Source organism: Pinus tabuliformis, chromosome 9 (genome assembly GCF_031772625.1).
Source record: "Pinus tabuliformis cultivar Carrire ecotype Pingquan chromosome 9, CPIR1, whole genome shotgun sequence".
Taxonomy (NCBI): Eukaryota; Viridiplantae; Streptophyta; class Pinopsida; order Pinales; family Pinaceae; genus Pinus; species Pinus tabuliformis.
Window position 1 is genome coordinate 748,827,009 of NC_142307.1, and position 24,874 is coordinate 748,851,882.

Genomic DNA, 24,874 nt, shown 5'->3' on the forward strand with positions numbered 1-24,874 from the left:
GTGAGATTGCGTTTGCTTCGGAATGTTGTTACTTTCCGAGGAATCGCAGAGAATGAAAAAGTCAAAGGAAGGGTCAGTTCAGTAATTTTGAGAATGTGATACTTCGAATAATAATAAAATGTCATGTTTCGATACGAGATATTCAATCTGACAAAAATGAGGTCAATAATATGAACGTGAATACGAGCGTCCTGTATACAACATCCTTATCTTGATTGTCAATTTCAGGACATGAAGTCAATAATATGAATGAATAATAGGAATGTGAATACAAATATCTTGATTGAGTTGTTTTTATTTTTGGTTACGTTATGGGGTGTAGAATAGTTGGTGATAGAGTATATTATTAAGACACTTCATGATGTGAAGGTCGAAAATATAGTGATACTAAGAGCTGGAGTAGCCTATGCTAGGGTGATTTTGACAGGTTAAATGCACTATTTGATGTGAAAGTAAACAATCCAGCCATATTAAAAATTGACATGGCACTTTACATTAAATGATTTTGACAAATTAAATAACCTTAAATAATGGTTTCTCAAACTAAATTTTGACAAATTAAATACCCTGAGATACCCTGAGATAGTGGTTTCTCAAACCAAAAAAATAAATCTACACTGATCTCAGGACTCCCACAACTTAACAAACAAAAAATACATTTATATATTCATTTCGAATAACAAAAATCTCAATAGTATTAAATGCCCAGTGTGTGAATGATACGTATAGTAGTCGGATTGTTACTGTCATACCGCATTCAATACCGAGTAGCAGCGTGGATAATGTTGGCCTTCACGTTATGGATAACTAACATTGTTCAGCGCTATTGGAATTTAAAAAATACAGTCTTTTACTCTTTTGCGGAAAAAAAAGTCAATTACGTGGAAGAAAAAAGGGATCAATTGAATAAGAATTTAGCAGAAATTTGAAATGGAATCAGATTTTGACTTTGATATTACGATCATGTGCATGGTGACACGATGCTCCTGTAATTTTGAATAGATTCCGATCTTAATGGACCAAAACTGTATCGTGCATGTGTATTTTAATTGTTTCACGAAGGCTGAGGCATACAATTTTTCACCATTTATATTTCAAATTCAAAGAACTAGGACAAAATGTTGTTCCCGGGACGGTTTTCCATTTAGTGGTGTTGGAAATAGGGTCAAGTTCAGTGGGTTGGAAATAGGGTCAAGTTCAGTGGGTTGGAAATAGGGGTGAAGAAATAGGGTCAAGTTCAGTGGGTTGGAAATAGGGGTGAAGAGATGGGTTGGAAATAGGGTGAAGAGATGTGTGAAAATATAAGTTGAGTTAAGTGTAGTTTAGATTTAGAGTATAAGTTAATTAAGATAAGTGTGAGTTAGGTTGAGTTTAATTTATATTTGGAGAAATCTTGTATGTATGTTAAATTATTTTGGGCGAGTCATTACTTGAAAACGTTTAAATACTTTTTACTCAGTTCATTGTAAGCCAAATCAAGTTTGTGTGATGAATTGAAGAGCCGCATCTTGTGTTGTCTTTGTGTGTCTCAATTTTGTGTTTCTCCTCTCTTCAAATTGATATCAGAGCTAGAAGATCTAAAAGGCCAGCAATTCTGTAGCCACAACTTGTGGAGCCCCCAAGTTATAAAAGGGTCGAAAGTTTCACCGTTGTCATTGAGTGATAAGCCTTAGCTTGTCGAATCTTTATGAATAGACAAAGCATTGCAACCCTATATGTTGTTAGCCGAAGATGAGAGTAATCAAAAAAATCTAACGAAGGTTTAAAAAAGTCGTTTGTGAGTGAGACAACATTGTCAGTTTGGTTGAAAGCTCACAATTAATTTGGAAAGCGAAAGCACAACCGTGATATTATTTTTTTTTAAGTTTTTTGAGGGGTGATATGGAAGAAAGACTCATGCAACAAGGAAAACAATCATAAGACAGAAGAAAAATAATGATCATGGGTCGGAAGGAACAACTCAAACATATCAAAAGACGAAATCGACAAGAAGAGGCAACATCATTGGCAGGATTAGAGAGATTCAGGCCGCAACTAAGGAACTGAAAAGTCTAGTAAAAGATGGAAGAGAAATCAGGATGATTGATGTAGCCTGAGTTTGCTACCACCTCCTAAGTTTTCTGGTAAGAATTTTGATTTTTGATTTGTAAAGATGTAAACTTGTTTTCGAGCTAAAGAGTTAATTGAGTACCGGTCTAATAACCCATATGATGAAGCATGTGATGCTCTAGTAATGGATTTTATAAAACATGCTTTAGATTAGAAAATTGTGTGCATTGTAGCAAAATTTACATCTTCCAAAGAACTGTGGAAGATTTTGGAAGAAGAATTTGGTGCAAGGGGGAGTGACATGGAATAGCGAGACGTGTGACAATCAGTGGATGCTGGTCATGAAGACTATACAAGTGAAGCCCATTATGCAGGCATGCATATGGATGAAGAAGATGCGACAAAGATTTCAGAGAGAGAAGTTGATGTCTCTGTGTGTGAAGCAGAGAAAGAGCATATAGATGCTCAAAGACTCCACTATAACGTGGATGATGTGAATCCCATTATGATGAAACACATGTCGATGATGAATGCAAAGTGAGATGTGCATTGGTGAATTCATCCATAACTGATGAATTTGGTGAAGCTGAAATTGTTAATGAGCACATGCATGCTCGAATATCCCACCATAGGGTGGATGAACATTATGTTGATGATATGTGTGGTTTCCTTTTTGAAACATGGATTGATCATGGCAATATGGAAAGTGCCATGTTTGATGAAGAATTGAAGGTTGACACTACCATTGTAGCAATAAGATATCAAGCAAATGTTGGAACTGCTCATGAAGCAGTATGTGATCTAGCAGCAATTGATAATCAAGAAACAGATAAAGTGATTGAAGAGTTTTTTATAAGAATATCCACTGACTACATAACAGTGGAAGACAACCTCCATACAGTGGAAAAGAAGGCAGAGAAAGAAGAGGTTGAGAAGGAAACACTCACTGAAGAACATAACAAAAATACTTTTAACATTTCTTTTGAATATGTAGGTGTTCAAAATAGCTTGGGAAAAAAAAGTTGAAAAAAAAGTTGTTAATAGGTTTGATGCAAATTTGAAGCTCATTGAAGAATGGATTCAGAAGCCAATTCAAAAAATTGGTGAGAGTCTTAAAGTAGCAATTGGAATAAAAAAATTAAATGAAGTGGTGAACTAGAAAAATGAGCATGATTATGGCTTTACATGTAATCCTAATGATGATCCGAGTGTGGAGACTACAAATAAAAAACAGAAGTCCCTGATGATGAAAGGAAAGAGAAGGACATGGAAGTTTATGAAAACAAGGAATAATGCATTAAAACCATTTTTCTGCAATGGAGTCGAGAAGAGATAAGATTATGCTATCAAGAAATATGACAAAAAAAAAAGTTAGGAATATGAAGTACAAGAAGTAGATCAAAGAACACAGTTAGAAGATGAAGAGTTGTGGTAGAAATCCATGAGTGAAATAATTGTTGAAGAGGAAGTAATAGAAGACAAGATCAGTTTGTTTTTCAGCACATATTCTAGACAACTCAAAAAAACATTACAACAGCAACAAGTAAAGAAATATGGAGCCTACAACAAGAACGCACAACAGATAATGAAGCAATTTCGAGAATATAGAATATAGTAGGCATAGTTGAGTCATGTTGAGTCATATTTGAGTTATGTTGATTCATATGGTTGTAATTAAGGGGGAGTGTTGGAAATAGCAATTACTCCCACATGAAGATCTAACAAGATCCAAGTCGAGTGATGCATGAATAGATAAGTTAACTGAAGTCCAGAGTTAGAGTATGATTTCATTCTATATTTGGAGAAGTCCAAATTTAGTGTGTGTGCATGATAAGTTATTTTGGGCAAATCACTAGTTGAAAAAGTTTAAATACCCTTGGCGAGGTTCATTGTAAGTAATAATTTTTTTGTGTTTGAATTTTGTGTTATTTTGTATTTCTCCTCTCTGCCTTTCCATCAAGTGACGCTTCTATTGCAAATTTGACTATTCCTCTTTACTAAGTGTTTGTAGTATTCAATGCAAAACAATGTTCAACTTATTTATTTTATTACTCACATTGTAAATAACAAAATTACACTTTACGATTTCCCATAACAATTTATCATTATTTATAGAGTTTTTCTTGTAAACTGATACAATATTTACATATAACTGTAATTTTCACCCATAAAAAGCTTTGAACCCAAAACAACCCTAACCTCGGGAGACCAAAGTCTTAGCTAATAAAGCCATTACGTATTAAAATGCCATCATGTATAAAATTGATACATGTCTATTTACTAGTTTTTTTTCCTCTTAAATTATCAATATAACTCTTAATCTTATACAATTATCTTTATCTTTACTTGGGCTAGTCCGATTCTAAAATATTCTCAAATTCTATTATAAATTTAACATCTTAATACTAATGAAAGTGAAAATACATAGATGAAGAATATCTCACAATATTAAATGCCGAGTGTGGATATAGATGGATGTGGATATGCATGCATATAAATGATATGTATAGTGTTCGCATGGTTAATGTCATATCATATTGAATCTTCAATAGTGAGTATTTTTATGTCGATTGTTGATTTCCCGAATATTTGGGAATCTAATGGACATGGCGTGGTCAATTTTTTGAACATGCCTCCGATTCCTAAATATTAAAGGAATCATCCTGGAATATTCAAAGAATCAGCAATCAACTTAATCTCAAAGCTGAATAACAACGTGTATAATATTTACCTTGACATTATGGAAAACTAACATTGTTCAGAGCCATTGGAATTTTTACAATAGTCTTTTTACTGTGGAGACATGGTGATAAATTAAATAAGACTTCAGCAGAAATTTGAAATGGAATCAGATTTTGACTTTGATATTACAATCATGTATATGGTGAAACGGTGCTCCAGTAATTTTGAATAGATTCCGATCTTAATGGACCAAAACTTTGTCGTCCATGTGTATTTTAATTTTTTCACGAGGGCTGACCCATAAATTTTTCCGCCATTTATATTCCAAGTTCAAATAACTGGGGACAAAAGGCGGTTCGCTGGACGGTTCTCCATTTAATGGCACTTCTGTTGCAAATTTGACTCATTCCTCGCTGTGGTATTCAATGCAAGACCATGTTCAACTTATTTGCTTTATTATTCGCTTTCTTACGGTAGCTCTGGTTGATGGCCGACAATTTTGTCAAGCTTTTTAACTGTTGGTAGCTGTGGTGGATGGCCGGCAATTTTGTCATTATGTATGGAGCTTTTTTTAAGTAGTCTGGTATAATATTTACCTATGAATATTTTTTTCATTTAATTTAGGGTGGATTTAAAAGAAAATACCCAATTTCTCTAGACCAAAGTTTTCATTAATAAAACCATTGCCTATCGCCTATTCTGATGTCATCAGATATAGAGTTGATATATGGCTATTTACTACTTTTTCCTATGATATAGGGTTATTTACTATTTTTTTTTTCCAGTAAGTTATCAATATAACTCTTGATTTATATATTAAAAAAAAAACTATATATATATATATATATATATATATATATAAAGTGATGTTAAATTAAATTTGATGAGTGAGGTTAATTTTCAAAATATTTTTGAAATCTGTAATGATTGGGGTGTACGCCTAATTTTTGGTGGAGTTTTAAATTTTTCAAAATGCAAGTTTTTTTAAGTACAAAATTAAAAAAAAGGTTTGTATTCTATGCACTTGCTCTACCTTAAGATGAGTCTAAGTTGGTTTAGTATTTTTCAATGTTGAATAATTACTTTTTTTTTTCTTAAATTACAGTTATGTATTAAACCAGAGTAGCTACATTTTACTCTCTATCTACTTTGTGAATGTTGAATAATTACTTTTTTCCTTAAATTATAACTATGTATTAAACCATAGTAGATACATCTTAACTCTCTTTATTAAGCCTTGACCCATAAAATTTAAAAATGCAAATGTCTTTTTTTATTCAAAAATGTTTGTACCTGGACAAATTTCATTCCTTTGAACTTGATAATTCATTATTTATAATATTATTTATATTTATATAAATTTTACCTCTCTCTACATATAAACACATTTTTATTTTTATTTTTATTAAAACTCTTTCAAATATTTTATAAATTTTATAATTGGAATTTATAATTTTCCAATTATATATATGTATATATATTGGTTATTAATATGAATTATTATTTTAATTTATATGCTCAAATTGATATTAATTTATAACTACTATTTATATTACATATTTATTTCTTATTTCTATATTTAGTAATATTTTATTTTTAATTATATATTTATTTATTAAATTTATAAAGTTTTTAAACGTTTATTAATTACATGCTCTTAAATATTAAATGTATAAGTAGATCAAATCCCACCACTATGTCTTTCTTTCTTAAAATCATAATGTGTTTTACTTTTAAACACAAAAAATTAGAGATCTTAGCTCATGTGGTTTGGTGAACAATTCATTAAACATTATAACCACTACAACATTACAACATTAAATTATAAATGGATTTTTCATAAAAATATAAGATATTCTAATTTTTCATCTCATTAATTATTTACAGTAAAAAAGAATAAAAACAATATATATTGATATTCTTGCATAATTAATTTCTTAATATTTGAATATCCCTGGAAACAATATATATTGATATTCTTGCATAATTAATTTCTTAATATTTGAATATCCCTTGCTCCATAATGCATAAACTCTAAAAAAATGCTAAACGTAAAATAAGTACGTGAAAGACATGGTCATTCAACCATTTTCCAAATTGAGAAAAGTATTCAAATGTAAGTGTGTAAATAAATATTTCATTTTTATGTATTTAATAATTTTCTATTTCATAAATTCATATATATAAATAGAAGTGTCTAAATATTGAAATGTAAATGTATTTTCTATTTCATAAACTTATATAAATAAATAAATAAATATAAATATTTAAATATAAATATATGTGTAAATATATATTTCATTCATATGCATTTAACATTTTTTCTATTTCATAAACTCATTTCAACTTACTAAACCTTGTCCAATTACCTTCCCTTAAAAAAAAAATATGAAATACCAATATAATAAAGTTAAGGGACATTATCATTCAATTTAACTTTTCATTTATCAAAACAGGTTGACACCATCTATTCTTTTATGTTCTAAAATTAAAAAATATCTTTTAATTTTCGGTTCATTATGTTATATTCACAATCATGAAGATGATCACATTTAATTGCTCGAGGATGATCACACTAAATCGCCTGGAGGTTGTGTTCTACCTGATTCTTTAGGAAAATATATTTATAAAATTTATATTTTTTTATGTTTAGGTGGAGTGAACATAATTGTGGCAATCACGTAGTCTCTCCTAAAAATTAAAAATTAAAAATTAAAAAATTCTAACAACTATTACTCTGCCATATAAATAAGAGATGCAGGGGAGAAGGAAGGGACATCCATTTAGAGTAAGTTTATGTTATTGAAAGCCCTATGTTTGAATATTTTTCGAGGCTAGTTGATTTTAGCATCCATGTTGGAGTAGGGTATTTTATTCCTTCGGACGAAACCTTCTTAGAATATATGATTATTGACATGGTTTTGAGATGAAATTTGTAATGAAAATAAAATATATAAATATAATTAAAATAATAATGAGAAGAAAATTAAAATATAATTTAAGGAAAAGATATAATTATTGACCTGATAATCACTTTATATTTTATTTAAAATTTAAAATTTTATTCATTATTTATGAATTATTATGGCACATGGATTTCAAATTTTATCATCTTAGGTTGCATATTTAGTGATTAAATTATTATCTATTAAAATGACATTGTAGCTAAGTTTGATTTCAACATCATTTTTTAATTACACTTTGTTTGTTTCAATTTTTAATAATGTAAAAATTGTTAAAGAAGGTGTAATTTTATGGTATTGCTTTACCTTAATCTCAAGGGTTTGACCAACCTATGCCTGTTATCACTAAATTTCTCTTCAATTGAAGTCTACCTATATTATGTCTTAAATTATAGTAAGTTAGATTTGCAATTAAGTTTAGCAAAACCAAGTTTTTCTCATAATAGGAACATGTCCAATTGTGGCCTTAAAGGATGCCAAAAGTACCCAAAAGTACCCAAAAGTACTTAGTCAATATCTCAAAAACACATAGCCAAAATACACATCACAAGAAAATATAACATCCATATAAGTAAAGATTCCATAAGACAATATATGGGTGATACCTAGGGCAATTATCTTAACTTTATTTATATGAATAATGTTACAAATATAAAATAAGGGGGTGTAACCAATTACCTAATATTATTTTACAAAATACAAATATTCAAGGCATGACTTACTACAACAATTTCCAATCCAACTCTTTAACCATTCATAGACCTAGCTCTTAATGATTTTGTCTCTTCAACAATTCACTCAACCAACATCCAAGGATTTTACTATGCCTAGCCAAAAATTTGCATAATTGCATAACCCCTTGTCGACCCTTGATTATCTTGTTAATGCATGATTTTACACTTGAGGTGTCCTATTTATATATATTAGACATGTCTTGCCTCTATCTTCTTTTCAGGTTCCTTTCAAACCACTCCACATCCAGATTAGAGCCAATGTGCACTCTATATACTAATTATGGAAAAATTATCCCCCTTGGGTCCACACATTTGTATCATGCACCCAAGCCATCCTAATCTCACATAATGGTAACCTAGGAATCGAGATGGTTCACCACTCTATCGTATGACTAGGAAAGCATTACCTAACCTTGCAACCTAATGTTATAACCTTCTATGTCTACCTTGGTTAAAGTGGTTTCTCCTAGGAAGTATCCACCAACTAGCCCATCATGTAGTTCTCTGAGGAAAAATTAAAAATCATCATCTTCCATGCATCATAGTAATATTCCATCATAAATTTTCTAAATAGGACATCATTAATCAAATGATATGGAGCATATTTTAACCTACATTATACATAGTACATCAAAAGGTAGCTAATACACTACCCATGAGAGGTAAAGTGCGCTAATGCTATGTCAATAAATTAGGGACACATAACATCCTCTACAATTATTGTGAGAAAAATTCCCTTCTATACAAGTGGATTTCTCACAAATCTCATTAGAGGAAATTTCAGCCTAAAATACCCCTGAAACTTTCATGTACATAATATGTAAACCAATCAAAATCCTTTAAATTTAAAAAGAGGTACATGTAAATATTTTGGAGGGAAAATTAAAAACTACTTTTTTTAATTGTATTTTTGGCTTATCTCCTTATCTAGGTTTACTCAAATTTTTAATGTAGACACCCGTTGAATTTGGAACTAAATTTCACATTCAATGAGTACCCATTATTCACACTTCCAAGAATACCGTTGGATGTGAAATTTAATTCCACATCCAACACATGTCTACATTTGAAATTTGAGTAAACCTATAAGGAGATAAACAAAATATACAACTAAAAAAATAATTTTTCTTATTTTCCCTCCAAAATTCATCTCTTATTTTTTATTTTAACTATTATTTTATTATTTTTCCTTATGAGGCCACTTTTAGGCTGAAATTTCCTCTAATGGCCTAAGATATGTGATAGAATGGTGATAGGTCATTCACAGTTGCTCCTAGATCTAGTCTTTATGATTCTTTGACATATAAGGAAAGAGAAGAGGGAAGAAATGATGTACCTTATCCTTAAAATTCATAGGTGATCCCAATTGGTGCTATTATAGAAGATCTTGCTCTAGCTCATAGAGATCTTTATTCCACACCAAGAACTTGTATTTTCCACATATAAGACAAGAAGAAACCTCTATGTATTTTCCTATAAAATGTTTGTTAGATATTTACTAGATCTAAACTAGATCACTTAAGATTAATCTAGATCCAAGTACATTCATGCATTGAACAATAGAACTTAGGGAGGAAATCATGATAATTTATATTGATATGAAGAATACAAATACAATATATCAAGTTAAGTGCATGAAGACCCTTATTATATCCTTAATACACCTTCCTTAGCCTATAATTGTATTCTACCATCATTTCCATTCTTAAATTCTAGTTTTTCTATCCTCTAAGTTTGTCTATTCTTAGAGGAGTGGACAAGAGATTAGATATAGGCATGATGACATGTGAACCAAGTAATCAAAATTCATAGATAGATTGATGGCATGTGATTTATGTGGATACAAGTCATGCACAAACTCCATGATTAACTATGAGCTTGTTGCCAACCTCTAAAGTTCCATGCTCAATTATGAGATTTTCCCAACTCATTATGAACTTTCTCCTCAATTATGAAATAATTATTATTTCATAATTATGAAATTGTCACAAAATATTTATTTCTTTGTGAAATAGTTATGAGGAATTACTCAATTATGTAATTTTATTCTCTTAACATATAATAACTTGCTTATAATTCTTATGGTGGAAAACAGAATACAACATATGCCTTTCATGTATGAGGCCAAAAGAGGAACTAATGGATGGAATACAACATGAAAAATCATGGTGACTAGAGTGGCATAAAAAAGGATCTCTTGAATCAAGGAATGAGGTGTACATGTAACCAACTATAAACCAATTAGATATATAAATCATCCTTGAGGTAGGCATACCCATGTTGATTACAAGAGAGAATAAAGCATGACAACTAATACAATACATTCAAGATCCATGTAATAATATGCAATACCATGGCCATGAAAAAGTACACAAATGATCCATGTCATGAAAGAGATCATAGCCATGATAAAACATAATATGGACCTATGTCATATTAGGAAGATATCTAGCACCAATGAGAGTTCTAATTCGATTTTCAAAGTACATAGCATAGTGAAATACTCCATTGCAGCTTGGGAGGAGTATCATGTTTGTAAAGTAATCCCTCAAAACCAAGATATTAATTCAACCTCAATGGTATGATTCTACGTAATGTGAATAAATGATCTAATGTTTAGTAGGGTAGAAACCATTTGATTACCTGTCATTGAGGTATACTATTAACAAATGCAAAATGAACCACCAATGATTAAAATGTACTTGAAGATACCTAGTACAATATAATTTATGTTGAAAACCTACATATTTGAATGATTATGGACGAATGAGGTAAATTCACTTCCATTCATGAGGAAAGATACCAATAATGAAGGTACTAGCTAGTTTCTAGATGCACTTCCTAGATAATGAGTTTATGCCAATAGAAGGACATCCATCAAAGTAGGGCCTTGATTTATCCCCCATCAATAAACATGAAACATGAAATAAGTGATGATGTTAAGAGATAGATCCATTAAGTACAACTGATATAGAGATGGATAATGGAAAAATTAGGCTTAGACTTCCTTTAAACATATTAGAAATGACATAAGAATGTCTTGGCAACATTGATAAAAGGGAAGCATGTGATATCATGCAATAACACATAAAACATTTGATATTAATATTAGGGGGTAATAGTCTAAGTTCATATGTATAAGTCATAATTTCATAATTTTATGTATAAGGGATCTTGATAGATATGTGTCTGACAGAGTAAACCCTAGTTAAATTTGACTCCATAAAAAATAAACCATATAAGAAGGAAATAGGAAGAGAGTGAAAGTTGATAAGGAGAGGTACAAAAATTAGACTCATTTCATAGAATGGTTCTTCTTAATGGCATTCTTATTCCTCTCCAATTCTCACACACTCTCTCTCCTCCTTCTCAACCTTCACTCTCTTCATTAGTATCCTTCTAATCGATTTATAAACATAATAAATGGAGAAGTGTGAGATCATCACCTTTCATTTTTTAATGATCATGAATAGGAAACAAAAGAAGCCTTCATCCTAGAGAGATAAGTGATATAAATGGATAAGCATATAATTCCAAATGGGTAGAACCTCCCTAAGAAAAGTGAAGTAAATCAGATGGAAAGGTAAATATACTCATTTTAGATATCTTTCCATGAATATTAATGTTGAAAAATGGAGGAAAAAGTGATGCAAATAGAAATAGGTCAAGTGTGATTATTGTGGTGGTAAGAAAAGTGAGAGAAAAAATAAACATAGTAATAGGAATTGTGACATTGCCAGTGATAAGCATATCCAACCATTAAGAAACATAAATAATTTTTATATCATCCTTATGATATTTCCATAAGGTATATGAAGAGAAAGAAGAATGAGGCTCAAATTCATGTCATTGAAAGTATATAGGAAGATTCCCAAGCCTATAAAGTGTTGTAGCATAGGAACCAAAACAACAAGAAAGTGTTACTCTAGGGCAACCACGAATAGTAGGAACTATTGTGCAAGTACAATGTATAATAAGGGATTAAAGTCACAACCTATGTCTAAAGAAACCCTATCTACCCCATTAATGGTTTGAGGCTCTAAAGGGCCTAACTCTATGTGTCCTCCACCCTATCCTGATATCGATTTCTTTAATGCACTAGTTACCATTGGTACGAGGTTACAATTCTCCAAACCAAACTCCATGGTCTAAATTACCATAAAATCCATGGTCTAAATTACAAGGGCTCCATGGTCTAAATTACCATAAAATCCAATGAAAATGGAATTCCTTATGGTTTTTAGGGTTGAGTCTCGCATTGCATATCATGACCCATAAAGAGCTCTCTCTTAAATATGATATAGCAAGATTTGTGAGTTGCGAAACCGTGATGGCGCTTTGACTTTTATCGCATCGCATTTCAGGTATTCAAGCAAACACTTTGCACTTACCAAAAGTCCCTATTGCAAAATGTGATTCGCGCCTGGACCCACACCTTAGAGTATTAAAAGCAAATATTTCGAGTCTCTCAAGTCTATTGCATAGGATGACCCTAGAAATTAACCATACGTGAAACAACTAATGGACGACTCGCTTCTCGCAGACACACAACAGGAGGTAAGAATGCTAAAAGGCACATCTTTCGATATTGCAATCTGCGATATTGCTTCGCAACTCGCACAATCACTATCATCACAATATAATGGCTCACCACCCTAGAAGCTTTCATCCCGTTTTTCGACGCAAACATTTATGAGCAATAAAGCTAAGGGATAGCGAATCATAAGTGGGCATTACTGGGAAATAACTGATTTTATGTGTGAAAAGCGATTTAGCTTAATACGATATCTTGTTACGTGTGTTCAAATAATGCTTCTTTTACCACCTTTACAAGTTATCTACATTATTTCATTTTTACATTCATATTTGAGTGTTTGATAGCTATTGTTCTTCATTTTAGGAAAAACTCGCAGAGCAAAGCATTGAGAACAACGGGGAAGAAAGGCAAGGTTGTAGCCTCTAAGAAGACAGAGATGACTCCCCTGTTCATAGACACCACATGCAGTAGAGAGGGAGGAACCGCTACATGAGAGACTATGCACAACATACTAGAGGAGGAATAGCTGAGGATTATGGAAACAAATGTTATAGTTGATGGACGAGATTCCTCAGACGCTTCCATGTTAGAGACGGCTTGCTCGTTTTTGCACCGCATAGCTGCTCGGCCAAAGATAATCCCTTATACTGACATGGTAAAATAGGTTATCGATGAAGTAGACATCTCAGATAGGGAATTCAAGATGAGAATCCAAGGGGTCATCGGAACTTTTGCTCCAAATAATTTACGGCTTATGTACCACCTACCAGAGCCACAGGTCATCTACAATAAGAAATTTATAGAAAAGTTTGCTAAAGAGAACAACGAACTAGTGGATTGCACCCGTTCCTGGTCGAATAATGAAGAGAAAATCAAGAAAGAAAAAAATGGTACGTACACTACTGCATCTATTTGTCCCCCTTATAGTTTTGCTATGGCTATGTTGTGTAGACTGTTTAGCAAACCTGATAGTACCAATTTCTCCCTAGAGTGGTTGCCATTAATAGATGTAGTCGTTAACGCAACTATATGAATTGGGCCCAAATCTTGTCAGACAATTAAGCAAAAAAAATTATCGAGTACAGAAGGAGAATAAGTATTGCTTCGAGGGTTTACCCCCCATTTTTTATGAGCACCTATGTTATGGATGCTATTTGTTTTAGTTCAAAGTTCCCCATCATGGGATGGAAACGAACTGTTCAAAATCCACTCCCCATTCACATGTGCCACAAGGTCATGTGGGAATCCAATTTTCAACCACATTTTTTCAAGATTTGCCGTGGAGTTATCCTCCCTATTCATACGCATCTTTATAATCGAGATGCCCCTAGGTTTTCCCAAGAAGCTGAAGTTGACATCCTCCTAATGGCCAAATGGTTCGGGGAGGAAACATTTACATATATCAGAGTTTTTGGCAGCATAATCTCCCCCCATATCCTCCCATACTATGTTCCAGATAAATTGATGGCTAGGGAGATAGCCTATCAGACAACTAGTGAGGGAGGAATGAGCCATACACTAAAAGAGTCAAAGAAGGCCATTTGGCATGCATTCCCTGTACAGTGCAGAGCATTTGTACTACATGACCTGGGACACACATTCAAAGAAGCAGAGAACATGTTATCTCTACAATTACCCAAATTCCCTAGATGATAGTATGACCCATTTGGCACTGTCAAGAATTTCACCACTTTGGTGAAAATAAAAGTATTCACCAATGAGGAGGATGTTTTTGATGATATCTTTTTGCAGAAAAACACCTTTGCAGAGGTGAAGCATATGGCACAACTACTTTTTGACCAAGAAGATTTGGAAAAGTTTTATAGTTACAGAGAAAGAAGGCTGGCAATGGTCCCATTGGACCAATTGTTAATTGAACCAATAAGGGAGCCTACTCCCAGTGTTACTATAGAAGGTGACTCCAAAGAAGACTCCAAATCTAATTTTGGAGAAAAGTCTCAAGAAAAATCAATCGGGAATCACGACATTCATCATAGAATGGCAAAAGCAGGAGCATCGAGGATATGACCCAATCTACACAAAAGATAGCTGAAGAAGATTCAACTAGCAAGCAGGTTGAAATCCCCACTACCTATGCACAACCAATAAAACCCATGGTAATTAACTTAGAGGAAGAGTGGGATAATTTTAATAAAAGTCTTAATATAGAGGAATAGGTGCCAGAGTCGCAAACTCCTCAACAGGAAAAAGCTCTGGAAATTACAGTGGAAGAAACTGCAAAAGAACCAGAAGTAGAGCATATCCCTGTTACCCCCACCTCTGAAATAATTCTGAAGACTGAAGAAATACCCCCTCTAGATGTATTCTATAGCCCACAACATACGGCCGTGGTGAAAAGGAAAAGAAAGAAAAGAAAATTGGACTCTATAGCTTCTACTACCCTAAAAATGAATTAATGAATGTTATATTGAAGGACTCTCCTGTCGATCCATATGCCAACTTAACTATTCCCATATACTTTACACAGAGTAGCAGGATCATGGTACTTTTCGTTACCATAAAGTTATATTAATAGTTTGGATGCTTTTCAAGAGCAAATTTTAACAAATTTTGGAGATGATAGATCTACAGCTACCTTAATTAATGATCTCTCCAATTTGAATGCTGAGCCAAGAGAATCTATCAAGGACTTCAACTCTCATTTCAATAAACTATTGAATAAAATACTAGTGACATATAAGCCTAGCGATGAGGTCCAAAATGAGTGGTACATATTTGCTCTGCTGTCAAACACAACTATCTTTGTTGATAGAGCTACTAAACCAATTTTGGCAGAACATATGAAAGAGGCAATAGTTGTAGAAAAACGCATCCTAGCTGTCAAAAAAAGAAACGCATTAGAAGAACGAAAATATAAGAAAGTAGCCTTTAGATATGAATCCAAGAAGAAACCACCGAAGATCCTTTTGATCTTGAAGGATTATAGAAAGTCCTCAAAACAGTGTCTAATGAAATGGTTGATATTAAGAAACAGGTAGCAAAGACTTCCTCTAAAAAACCTTTCAGACCATTCAAAAGGAATTCTCCTGCTGATCCTAAGCCTCCAAATGCCATATCAAATGCTGAGTCAGATGAGGATGAAGTTTCAACTAGCGAAGAACAAACGGACGAGGAGGAAGTATCAGAGTTACAGGGGATGTGGGATTTTATACTTCTCGATGAAGAAACTCAAGCAGCCTTACCTGTCACTACTCGAAGTAAAAATCTTGTCAAATTGTCACAAACAACAGAAGGCTTCAATGCCACCCCCTAGGAATAAAGCAATATGTACCAAAATCCACTCAGAAAACACCTACTCAATTGGATCCTTCTCCTTCATCTAAAAATTTGATAGTTTCTGATGAAATGGAATATAATATTATTGATGATATGAAGATAACTAGGGCAAACATTACATTTTATGATCTTAGCAAATTGAAACATCAACATAAGTTACTTCTGAAAGAACTTAAAGCAGTACCTACTGCACCATTTACTGTTGTCGTAATCTCGCAAGTTGCCCAAGAAATGGGAAGACCCTCTAGTGCTTCTTTGAATAAAATAGATCCAACTGATATAGCTTTCATTGGAGGAAGATCAAAATCAAACACTCCACCTTTTCTTCTTACTTTTGAAGTCTTTAACAAAAACTTACACAACTATCTAGCTGGTTCTGGAGCTTCATCTAACATATTGCCCATAACAGTTTGTGAGAAGTTGAATGTTCAACCTCAAAAATCTGCTGTACGAATAATTCAATTAGATTGCTCTCAAGTCAAAGTCGTCAGGGAAATTAATCAAGTAACCATCAAACTTTCATCAAACCCCAAAGTTTTCCATGTCATCGACATACTTGTAGATGACATTCTTGAGTTCAATGGTTTAATCCTTAGTAGAGACTGGTCATAAAAACTTCATGGTTATTTTGCAACTAACTGGTCTCACCTGTGGCTTCCCTATAATGGTAAACCAAATCAAATAAGGGTTGATCGCGAAAAACATCAGAAGTTCATAGTGACAGAATTAGAAGGAGAAAATGAATCAGTTGCATATAGCAACAATATCATCAGAATTATTATGTAGAATCATTTCTAGGGAATTTCAATGCTCATACTTCACCTTTCTTAGAAAACTTTGTTGTCTCTCAAATTGAAAATTTTTCCCAAACAGACACTTCTAAATGTGTAAATTTTGTAGATAAACCTGTAGTTAAATATTTATTTTGGAAATTATTTTTTGATGGATTTAAATCCAATGATGGAGCAGGAGCAGGTTGCATCTTACTTAGCCCAGAAGGGGAGAAAACTATGCTAGCATGCAAACTTGAATTTTATTGCACCAACAATACTGCTGAATATGAGGCACTAGTTCAAGGTCTATATAAGGCAATTGGTCATAACTTAAAATACCTCCAAGTGTTCGAGGATTCATAAATTATCATAAAATAGGTAAGAAACACTATACATTGTTTATCAGGACACTTGAAACATTATCAATCGTTAGTTCAAGATTTGACTCTCCACTTTACTCCAGAATGCTAGTTTCCATCTTCTAGATAATGTCACTTCCATGCTTATCCCTCCAGAATATTATAGCCCAGATTGATTCTCCATCAAATTAATTTTTAGGCCTTCCATCCCTGATAATATCACCAACTAGAGAGTCTTTAATAACGATTCGGATATCATAAGATTCTTAACCTTAGAAGGCTCATCCGATGACCATATAGTTGATGAAGACCAACATGATAACCAACGTAAACAAGAAATAGTCATTAATGCTATACCAAAGTCCGTATTTAAGTTAGAAGATTTATATGACCTTAAAGACAGATTTAAACGATCTACTAATTCAAAACTCCATAGTTCAACATTGAGATTTGAATTGATCAATCTTGGCACTGATTTAAAACCTCAAAACATTAAATTAGGTATAGGTATTACGTCAGACGAAAAAGTAGCTTTTATAAGTTTGTTGAAAAGATATAAGAGTATCTTTGCATGGAACTATGAAGATCTCAAAACATATGACACCTTTATTATCCAACACATTATTCCTATGATATCTGAGAAAAGACCTATTCAATAGAAATTGAGGAAAATCCATCCTAATTTAGAAAGTCAAATTAAATCTGAGTTGAATAAACTGCTGAAAGCCAAAATTATTTTTCCTCTCAGACACTCCCAATGGGTTTCCAATCTTGTCCCAGTCAAGAAGAAGAATGATGATATTCGAATATCTATATATTTCTGCAACCTCAATAAAACTTGCCAAAATGACAATTTCTCATTACCTCCGATGGTGCAGATTTTGCAATCTGTCGCAGACTCTAAACTAATGTCTTTCCTGGATGGATTCTCAGGTTATAACCAAATTTTAGCACATCCAGGTGACCAGCTGAAAACTACATTTAGGACAAAATGGGGCACTTATGCTTATCAGAAGATGTCGTTTGGACTGATCAACGCTGGTGCTATTTTCCAGAGAGCCATGGATATAGCCTTCAAAGGTTTGGTAAATAAATCAGTAGTGATCTACTTAGATGATATAACAATATACTCCAAAAAGCGTAGTAATCATCTAAGAGACTTGAAACAAATCTTTGAACGTTGCCAAAGGTATGGAATTTATCTGAACCCCAAAAAGTCTTTTTTTTTGCGTTAAGTGAAGGAAAGCTCCTTGGATTCATTGTTTCCAAGGTAGTAATTCATATTGACCTTGATAGAATTAGAGAAATTTCTGAAATACCTTTACCACATAACAATAAATCAATGAAATCCTTCCTAGGTCAAATAAATTTTGTTAAAAGATTTGTCCTTGACTTCTCAAGAATTGTTTTACCTCTTCAATCCATGATAAAGAAAAATTCTTTGTTTAAATGGGGACATTCAGAACATGAAGCTTTTGGCTTGATAAAACAAGCAATTATTAACGCCCCATCTCTAGCAACCCCGAATTTTTCCAATCATTTCATTTTATATACTTTCGCTTCTAAGAAATCATAAGCAGCCATATTGACACAAGAAAATCAATATAAGACTAAAGCTCCAATCTCTTTCTTTAACTCCAATTTGCAAGGAGCTGAATTAAATTACTCAGATGTTGAAAAATAGGCTTTTGCTATTTTCAAGTCTATTAAACATTTCAGACCTTTTCTCCTCAAGACCCACACTAAAGCCATAGTACCCTTCTCAGCAGTAAGAAATATTTTAATACAAAGGGACATAGGAGAAAAGAGAGCAAACTGGGTCACTGCCCTGCAAGAATATGACATAGAAATTAAACCAGCTACAATTGTAAAAGGTCAAGGTTTTTGCAAGATGTTGGCAGGTGCTTCAAATCTATTAGAGTTACAACATCCAGGTGATGATGTACAAATCTATGAGGTAAGCCTCAATGACACAGAATCAAGGTATGCTGATATCATATTTTACTTGAAAAATGGATATGCACCAGCCCAATTGAATTAGACAAAGAAAAGAGCCTTAAGATTAAAAGCAAGGTAATATCAGATTGTCAATGACATAATTTTCAGAAGAAATTATGATTCTGTTTTAATTAGATGTATTGAAAACCCTAAGGTAGAAAAGGTGTTGTAGGAACTTCATGATGGACTAGCTAGTGGTCACTTTGGCGGTGACACTATGGCACATAACACCCTGCATGCTGGCTATTATTGGCCAACTCTATTCAAAGATGCACACAGTTATGTAAGAAGATGTAAGGTTTGTCAAAGATCCACTGGAAGATAGAGAAAACCCGTGCTACCATTACAACCCGTCAACATCGACCAACCATTTGAACAATGGGGATTGGATGTAATAGGTGAGATCGTTCCTCATTCTTCTAAATGGCATAGATACATTCTTACAGCTACTGATTATTTCACCAAATGGGTAGAGGCAATCCCACTGAAGGTAGCCAATTCAGAAAATATTATTTCATTTATAGATCAATTTATCATCACCATATTTGTCTTACCATCTGCTTTTATGTTTGATAATGCATCTTAGTTTTCAGGCAATTCTATGACAGAATTTTCTATTAAAAGAGGTTCTAAGCTTACGTATTCGGCAAATTATTGTCTGCAAGGAAATGGACTAACCGAATCCACAAACAAAAATCTCATCAGGATCATTAAAAGTACTGTTGACCAAGGCCAAAAGAACTGGCATAAGTCTTTAGTGTTTGCTCTATGGGCAGATCGAATAACTCACAAAGCCTCCATCGGAACTTCTCCTTTTAATTTAGTCTATGGGAAAGAAGCAGTCTTACCAACAAACGTAGCCATTCCTTCCTTATCCTTAGTTCAATTCATTGGAGAAACCCCTTCTTCATCTATGCAAGTTAGACAATTACAAATTCTTAAGCTTTAAGAAGAAAGATAAAAATCCAGGACCACGCATGCACATCATCAACAGTTAGTCAAAGCCTCCTTTGATTCAAATTTTGTAGCTTTAAAATCTTTCCAACTTGGAGACCTAGTATTAAAATGGGATAAAGCCCATGAAGAGAAAGGTAAGCATACCAAGTTCCAACAAATGTGGCTCGGCCCATTTCAGATTGTGGAACAGTTAGGCCCATCAACTTTTTTGCTAGAGGATTTATCAGGTAAGAGAGAATCTTTACCTGTTAATGGACAGGTCCTAAAGAAATATTTTCCATAGAAGATGATCTCTTCTGTTCACTGTATATTATTGCCCATAGTTAATTTTTAATTTTTTTTTCTTTAGAAATAATAATACCAATTCAAAAGCATTCACTTTTGGTTTTACAAAGGATAGTCTCTTTTCAATTTTGACTTTTCGCTTGTATAAGTAAAGATTTTTATGAAAGTAATCTTCACATATGAAATGTATAGTTAGGTTTGACTACTTTTAAATTGACTATCTTCCTCCTTAATTATCTAATTTTGATGAAGCTTAACTTTAAAAGAGAAACTACTCCTTTCTATCAGTCTAGAAAAGTATTCAATCAAAGAAAATTCTCTCTCTAGAAAGGCATCTCTAAAAACTCTACAATGTTCATCCAGAAGCTCTTAGGGGACCAATGATCCTCCCCACTTAGTTAGTTTTCATTTTTAGAGTGTAATTCTAAAATATACCTAAACTTAAAGGATAAGAGGTCTCATCAAGAGGCGACTTACCATGATCATAAGATTATAATTGAACTGACATTACCAAAAATGCATATCAAAACAGGGTAATGGCTTAGGATTATAATAATCAAAAGACAAGGGGTCTCATTACGAGCCATCTTGCTTAGTTAAGTTATGAATCAAGTGAACGGCATTGTTAATGTTGGTCACCAAACCAAGACATTGTCCTTTAGGGAATCAGATGAAAAGCTGAAGCAACAAAAGAATTACTTCATAAAATAAAGAAAGCAATAAGTGTACTTATGAGATTATCTTTAAATTCGCATTCTGATTAAGTGGAATACTGGGTCATTGTTGGTTAAAAGGTAACCTTGTCGAGGCTATGAACGTTGGCTGGCAGCAGAGGCTCTACCTACGATAATGGAGTAAACCAAAAACCAATTTGGGGAGAGACTCATGGCTTTTATCTTTAAAAAACCAAGTAAAGACTGATGTAGACAATGTTACTTTTTATAAGAAAAGAATAGTCAAAAGAATGGTAGTTAGGCAGATGATTGTTTATTACAAAAGCAATAATTCTTACCTTATATTCCATATAATTTGTTTTATTTTCAAAACTATCTTTATTTTGGAAGTTTTAGAAATTTCAAAAAACTCTCAGAGATAACTGGTTCTTCCAAGTGAATCGCCAATTGTTGTGGTATTCAACAACCCCCCATTTGTTAATAATAGTAGTTAACATTACATTAACTAAATGGGGACCCTTTAAAATTTTTCATTCAAAAAACAAAACTTAGCGTTTAGTCATTTCTTTTATTTTTTGAATAAAGCAAAGATAAAAATCAAAAACCTTTTTGGGAACTACTAAAGACTTACCTTTTCATATATAGCATGTCTAAAAATCACTAAAGGATCATTCTCAAAAACCTCCAAAATCAAGCAAAGCATTTAAAATAAGGGCTCAAGGGTCTAAATTATCATAAAATCTGACAAAAACGGAAGTTCTTAAGCTTTTTAGGCTTAAGTTTTGCATCGCATATCACGACCCATAAAGAGCTCTCTCTTAAACACGATATAGCAAGATTTGCGAGTTGTGAAACCATGATGGCGCTTTGACTTTTATCGCATCGCATTTCAGGTATTCAAGAAAACACTTTGCACTTAACATAAGTCGATATTGTGAAATGCGATTCGCGCCCAGACCCACACCTTAGAGTATTAAAAGCAAATATTTTGAGTCCATCAAGTCTATTACATAGGATGAACGTAGCGATTAACCATACGTGAAATAGCTAATGGACAACTCACATCTCTCATCTCGCAGACACACAGCAGGAGGTAAGAATGCTAAAAGGCACATCTTGCGATATTGCTTCGCAAATCGCACAGTTGCTATCATCACAATATAATGGCTCGCCACCCTAGAAGCTTTCATCCCATTTTTTGACACAAACATTTATGAGCAATAAAGCTAAGGGATAATGAATAATTAGTGGGAATTAGTGGGAAATAACTACATTTATGTGTGAAAATCCATTTAGCTTCAAACGATATCATGTTACGTGCATTCAAATAATGCTTCTTTTACCACCTTTACAAGCTATCTGCATTATTTCATTTTTACGTTCATCTTTGAGTGTCTGATAGTTGTTGTTCTTCATTTCAGGAAAAACCCACAGAGCAGAGCGTTGAGAACAATGGGGAAGAAAGGCAGGGTTGTACCCTCTGAGAAGACAAAGATGACTCCCTTGTTCACAGACACCACATGCAACAGAGAGGGAGGAACCTCTACATGGGAGACTATGTACAACATACTGGAGGAGGAATAGCTGAGGATTATGGAAACAAATGTTACAGTTGACGGACAAGATTCCTCAAACGCTTCCATGTTAGAGATGGCTTGCTCATTTTTGCACCGCATAGCCACTCGGCCGAAGATAATCCCTTATACCGACATGGTAAAATGGGTTATCGATGAAGCAGACATCTCAGACAGGGAATTCAAGACGTGAAACCAAGGGGTCATTGGATCTTTTATCCCAGACAATTTACGGCTTATGTACCACATACCAGAGCTATAGGTCATCTACAATAGGAAATTTGTAGAAACATTTTCTAAAGAGAACATCGACCTAGTGGATTACACCCACATTTGGTCAAATAATGAAGAGAAAATCAAGAAAGACAAAAATTGTATGTACACTACTCCATATATTTGTCCCCCTTATAGTTTTGTTGCGGCTATGTTGTGTAGACTGTTTGGCAGACCTGATAGTACCAAGTTCTCCCCAGATTGGTTGCCATTAATAGACATAGTCGTTAACACAACTATTATGAATTGGGCCCAAATATTGTCAGATAATATAGTAAAAATAATTATCGAGTATAGAAGGAGAAGAAGTATTGCCTCGAGGGTTTACCCTCCATTTTTTGTGAGTGCCTATGTTATGAACACTATTGTTTTAGTTCAAAGTTCCCCATCATGGGATGGAAATGGACTGTTTGAAATCCACTCCCCATTCACATGTACCACAAGGTCATGTGGGAATCCAATTTTCAACCACATTTTTTCAATATTTTCCATGGAGTAATGCTCCCTATTCATAAGAAGCTTTATAATTGAGACGCCCCTAGATTTTTCCAAGAAGTTGAAGTTGACATCCTCCCAGTGGCCAGATGGCTCGAGGAAGAAACATTTACATATATCAGAGTTTTTGGTAGCATCACCTCCCCCCACATCCTCCCATACTATGTTCTAGATAAATTGATGGCTAGGGAGATAGCGTATTAGATAGCTAGTGGGGGAGGAATGAGCCATACACTTAAAGAGTCAAAGAAGGCCATTTGGCCTGCATTCCCTATATAGTGCAGAGCATTTGTAGTACACGACCTGGGACACGCATTCAAAGAAGCGAACATGCCATCTCTACAATTACCCAAATTCTCTGGACGACAGTATGACCTGTTTGGCATTGTCAAGAATTTCACTACTTTGGTGAAAATAAAAGTATTCATCAATGAGGAGGATGTTTTTGATGATATCTTTTTGCATAAAAACACCTTTGAAGAGGTGAAGCATATGACACAACTACTTTTTGACCAAGAAGATCTGGAAAAGTTTTACAGTTACAGAGAAAGAAGGATGACAATGGTCCCATTTGACCAATTGTTAATTGAAATAATAAGGGAGCCTATTCCCAGTGTGACTATAGAAGGTGACTCCAAAGAAAACTCCAAATCTGATTTTGGAGCAGAGTTTCAAGATAAATCTATCGGGGAATCACACCATTCATCACAGAATGGAAAAAGCAGGAGCATTGAGGATACGGGCCAATCTACACAAAATATAGTTGAAGAAGCTTCAGCTAGCAAGTAGGTTGAAATACCTACTACCTCTACACAACCAATAAAACCCACGGTAATTGACTTAGAGGAAGAGTGGGATAATTTTAATAAAATTCTTAATATAGAGGAACAGGTGCCAGAGTTGCGAACTCCTCAATAGGAAACTGGAAATTACAGTGGAAGAAACTGTAAAAGAATCAGAAGTAGAGCATATCCCTATTACCCCCACCTCTGAAATAATTCTGAAGATTGAAGAAATACCCCCTCTGTATGTATTCTATAGCCCACAACATAAGACCGTGGTTAAATGGAAAAGAAAGAAAAGAAAATTGGCCTCTATAGCTGCTACTACCCCTGAAAATGAAATAATGGATGTTCTATGGAAGGACTCGCGTGTTGATCCATCCACCAACTTAACTAGACTCTTGTAGTTTGCAGGTGCTTATGATATAGTGACCATAGACAA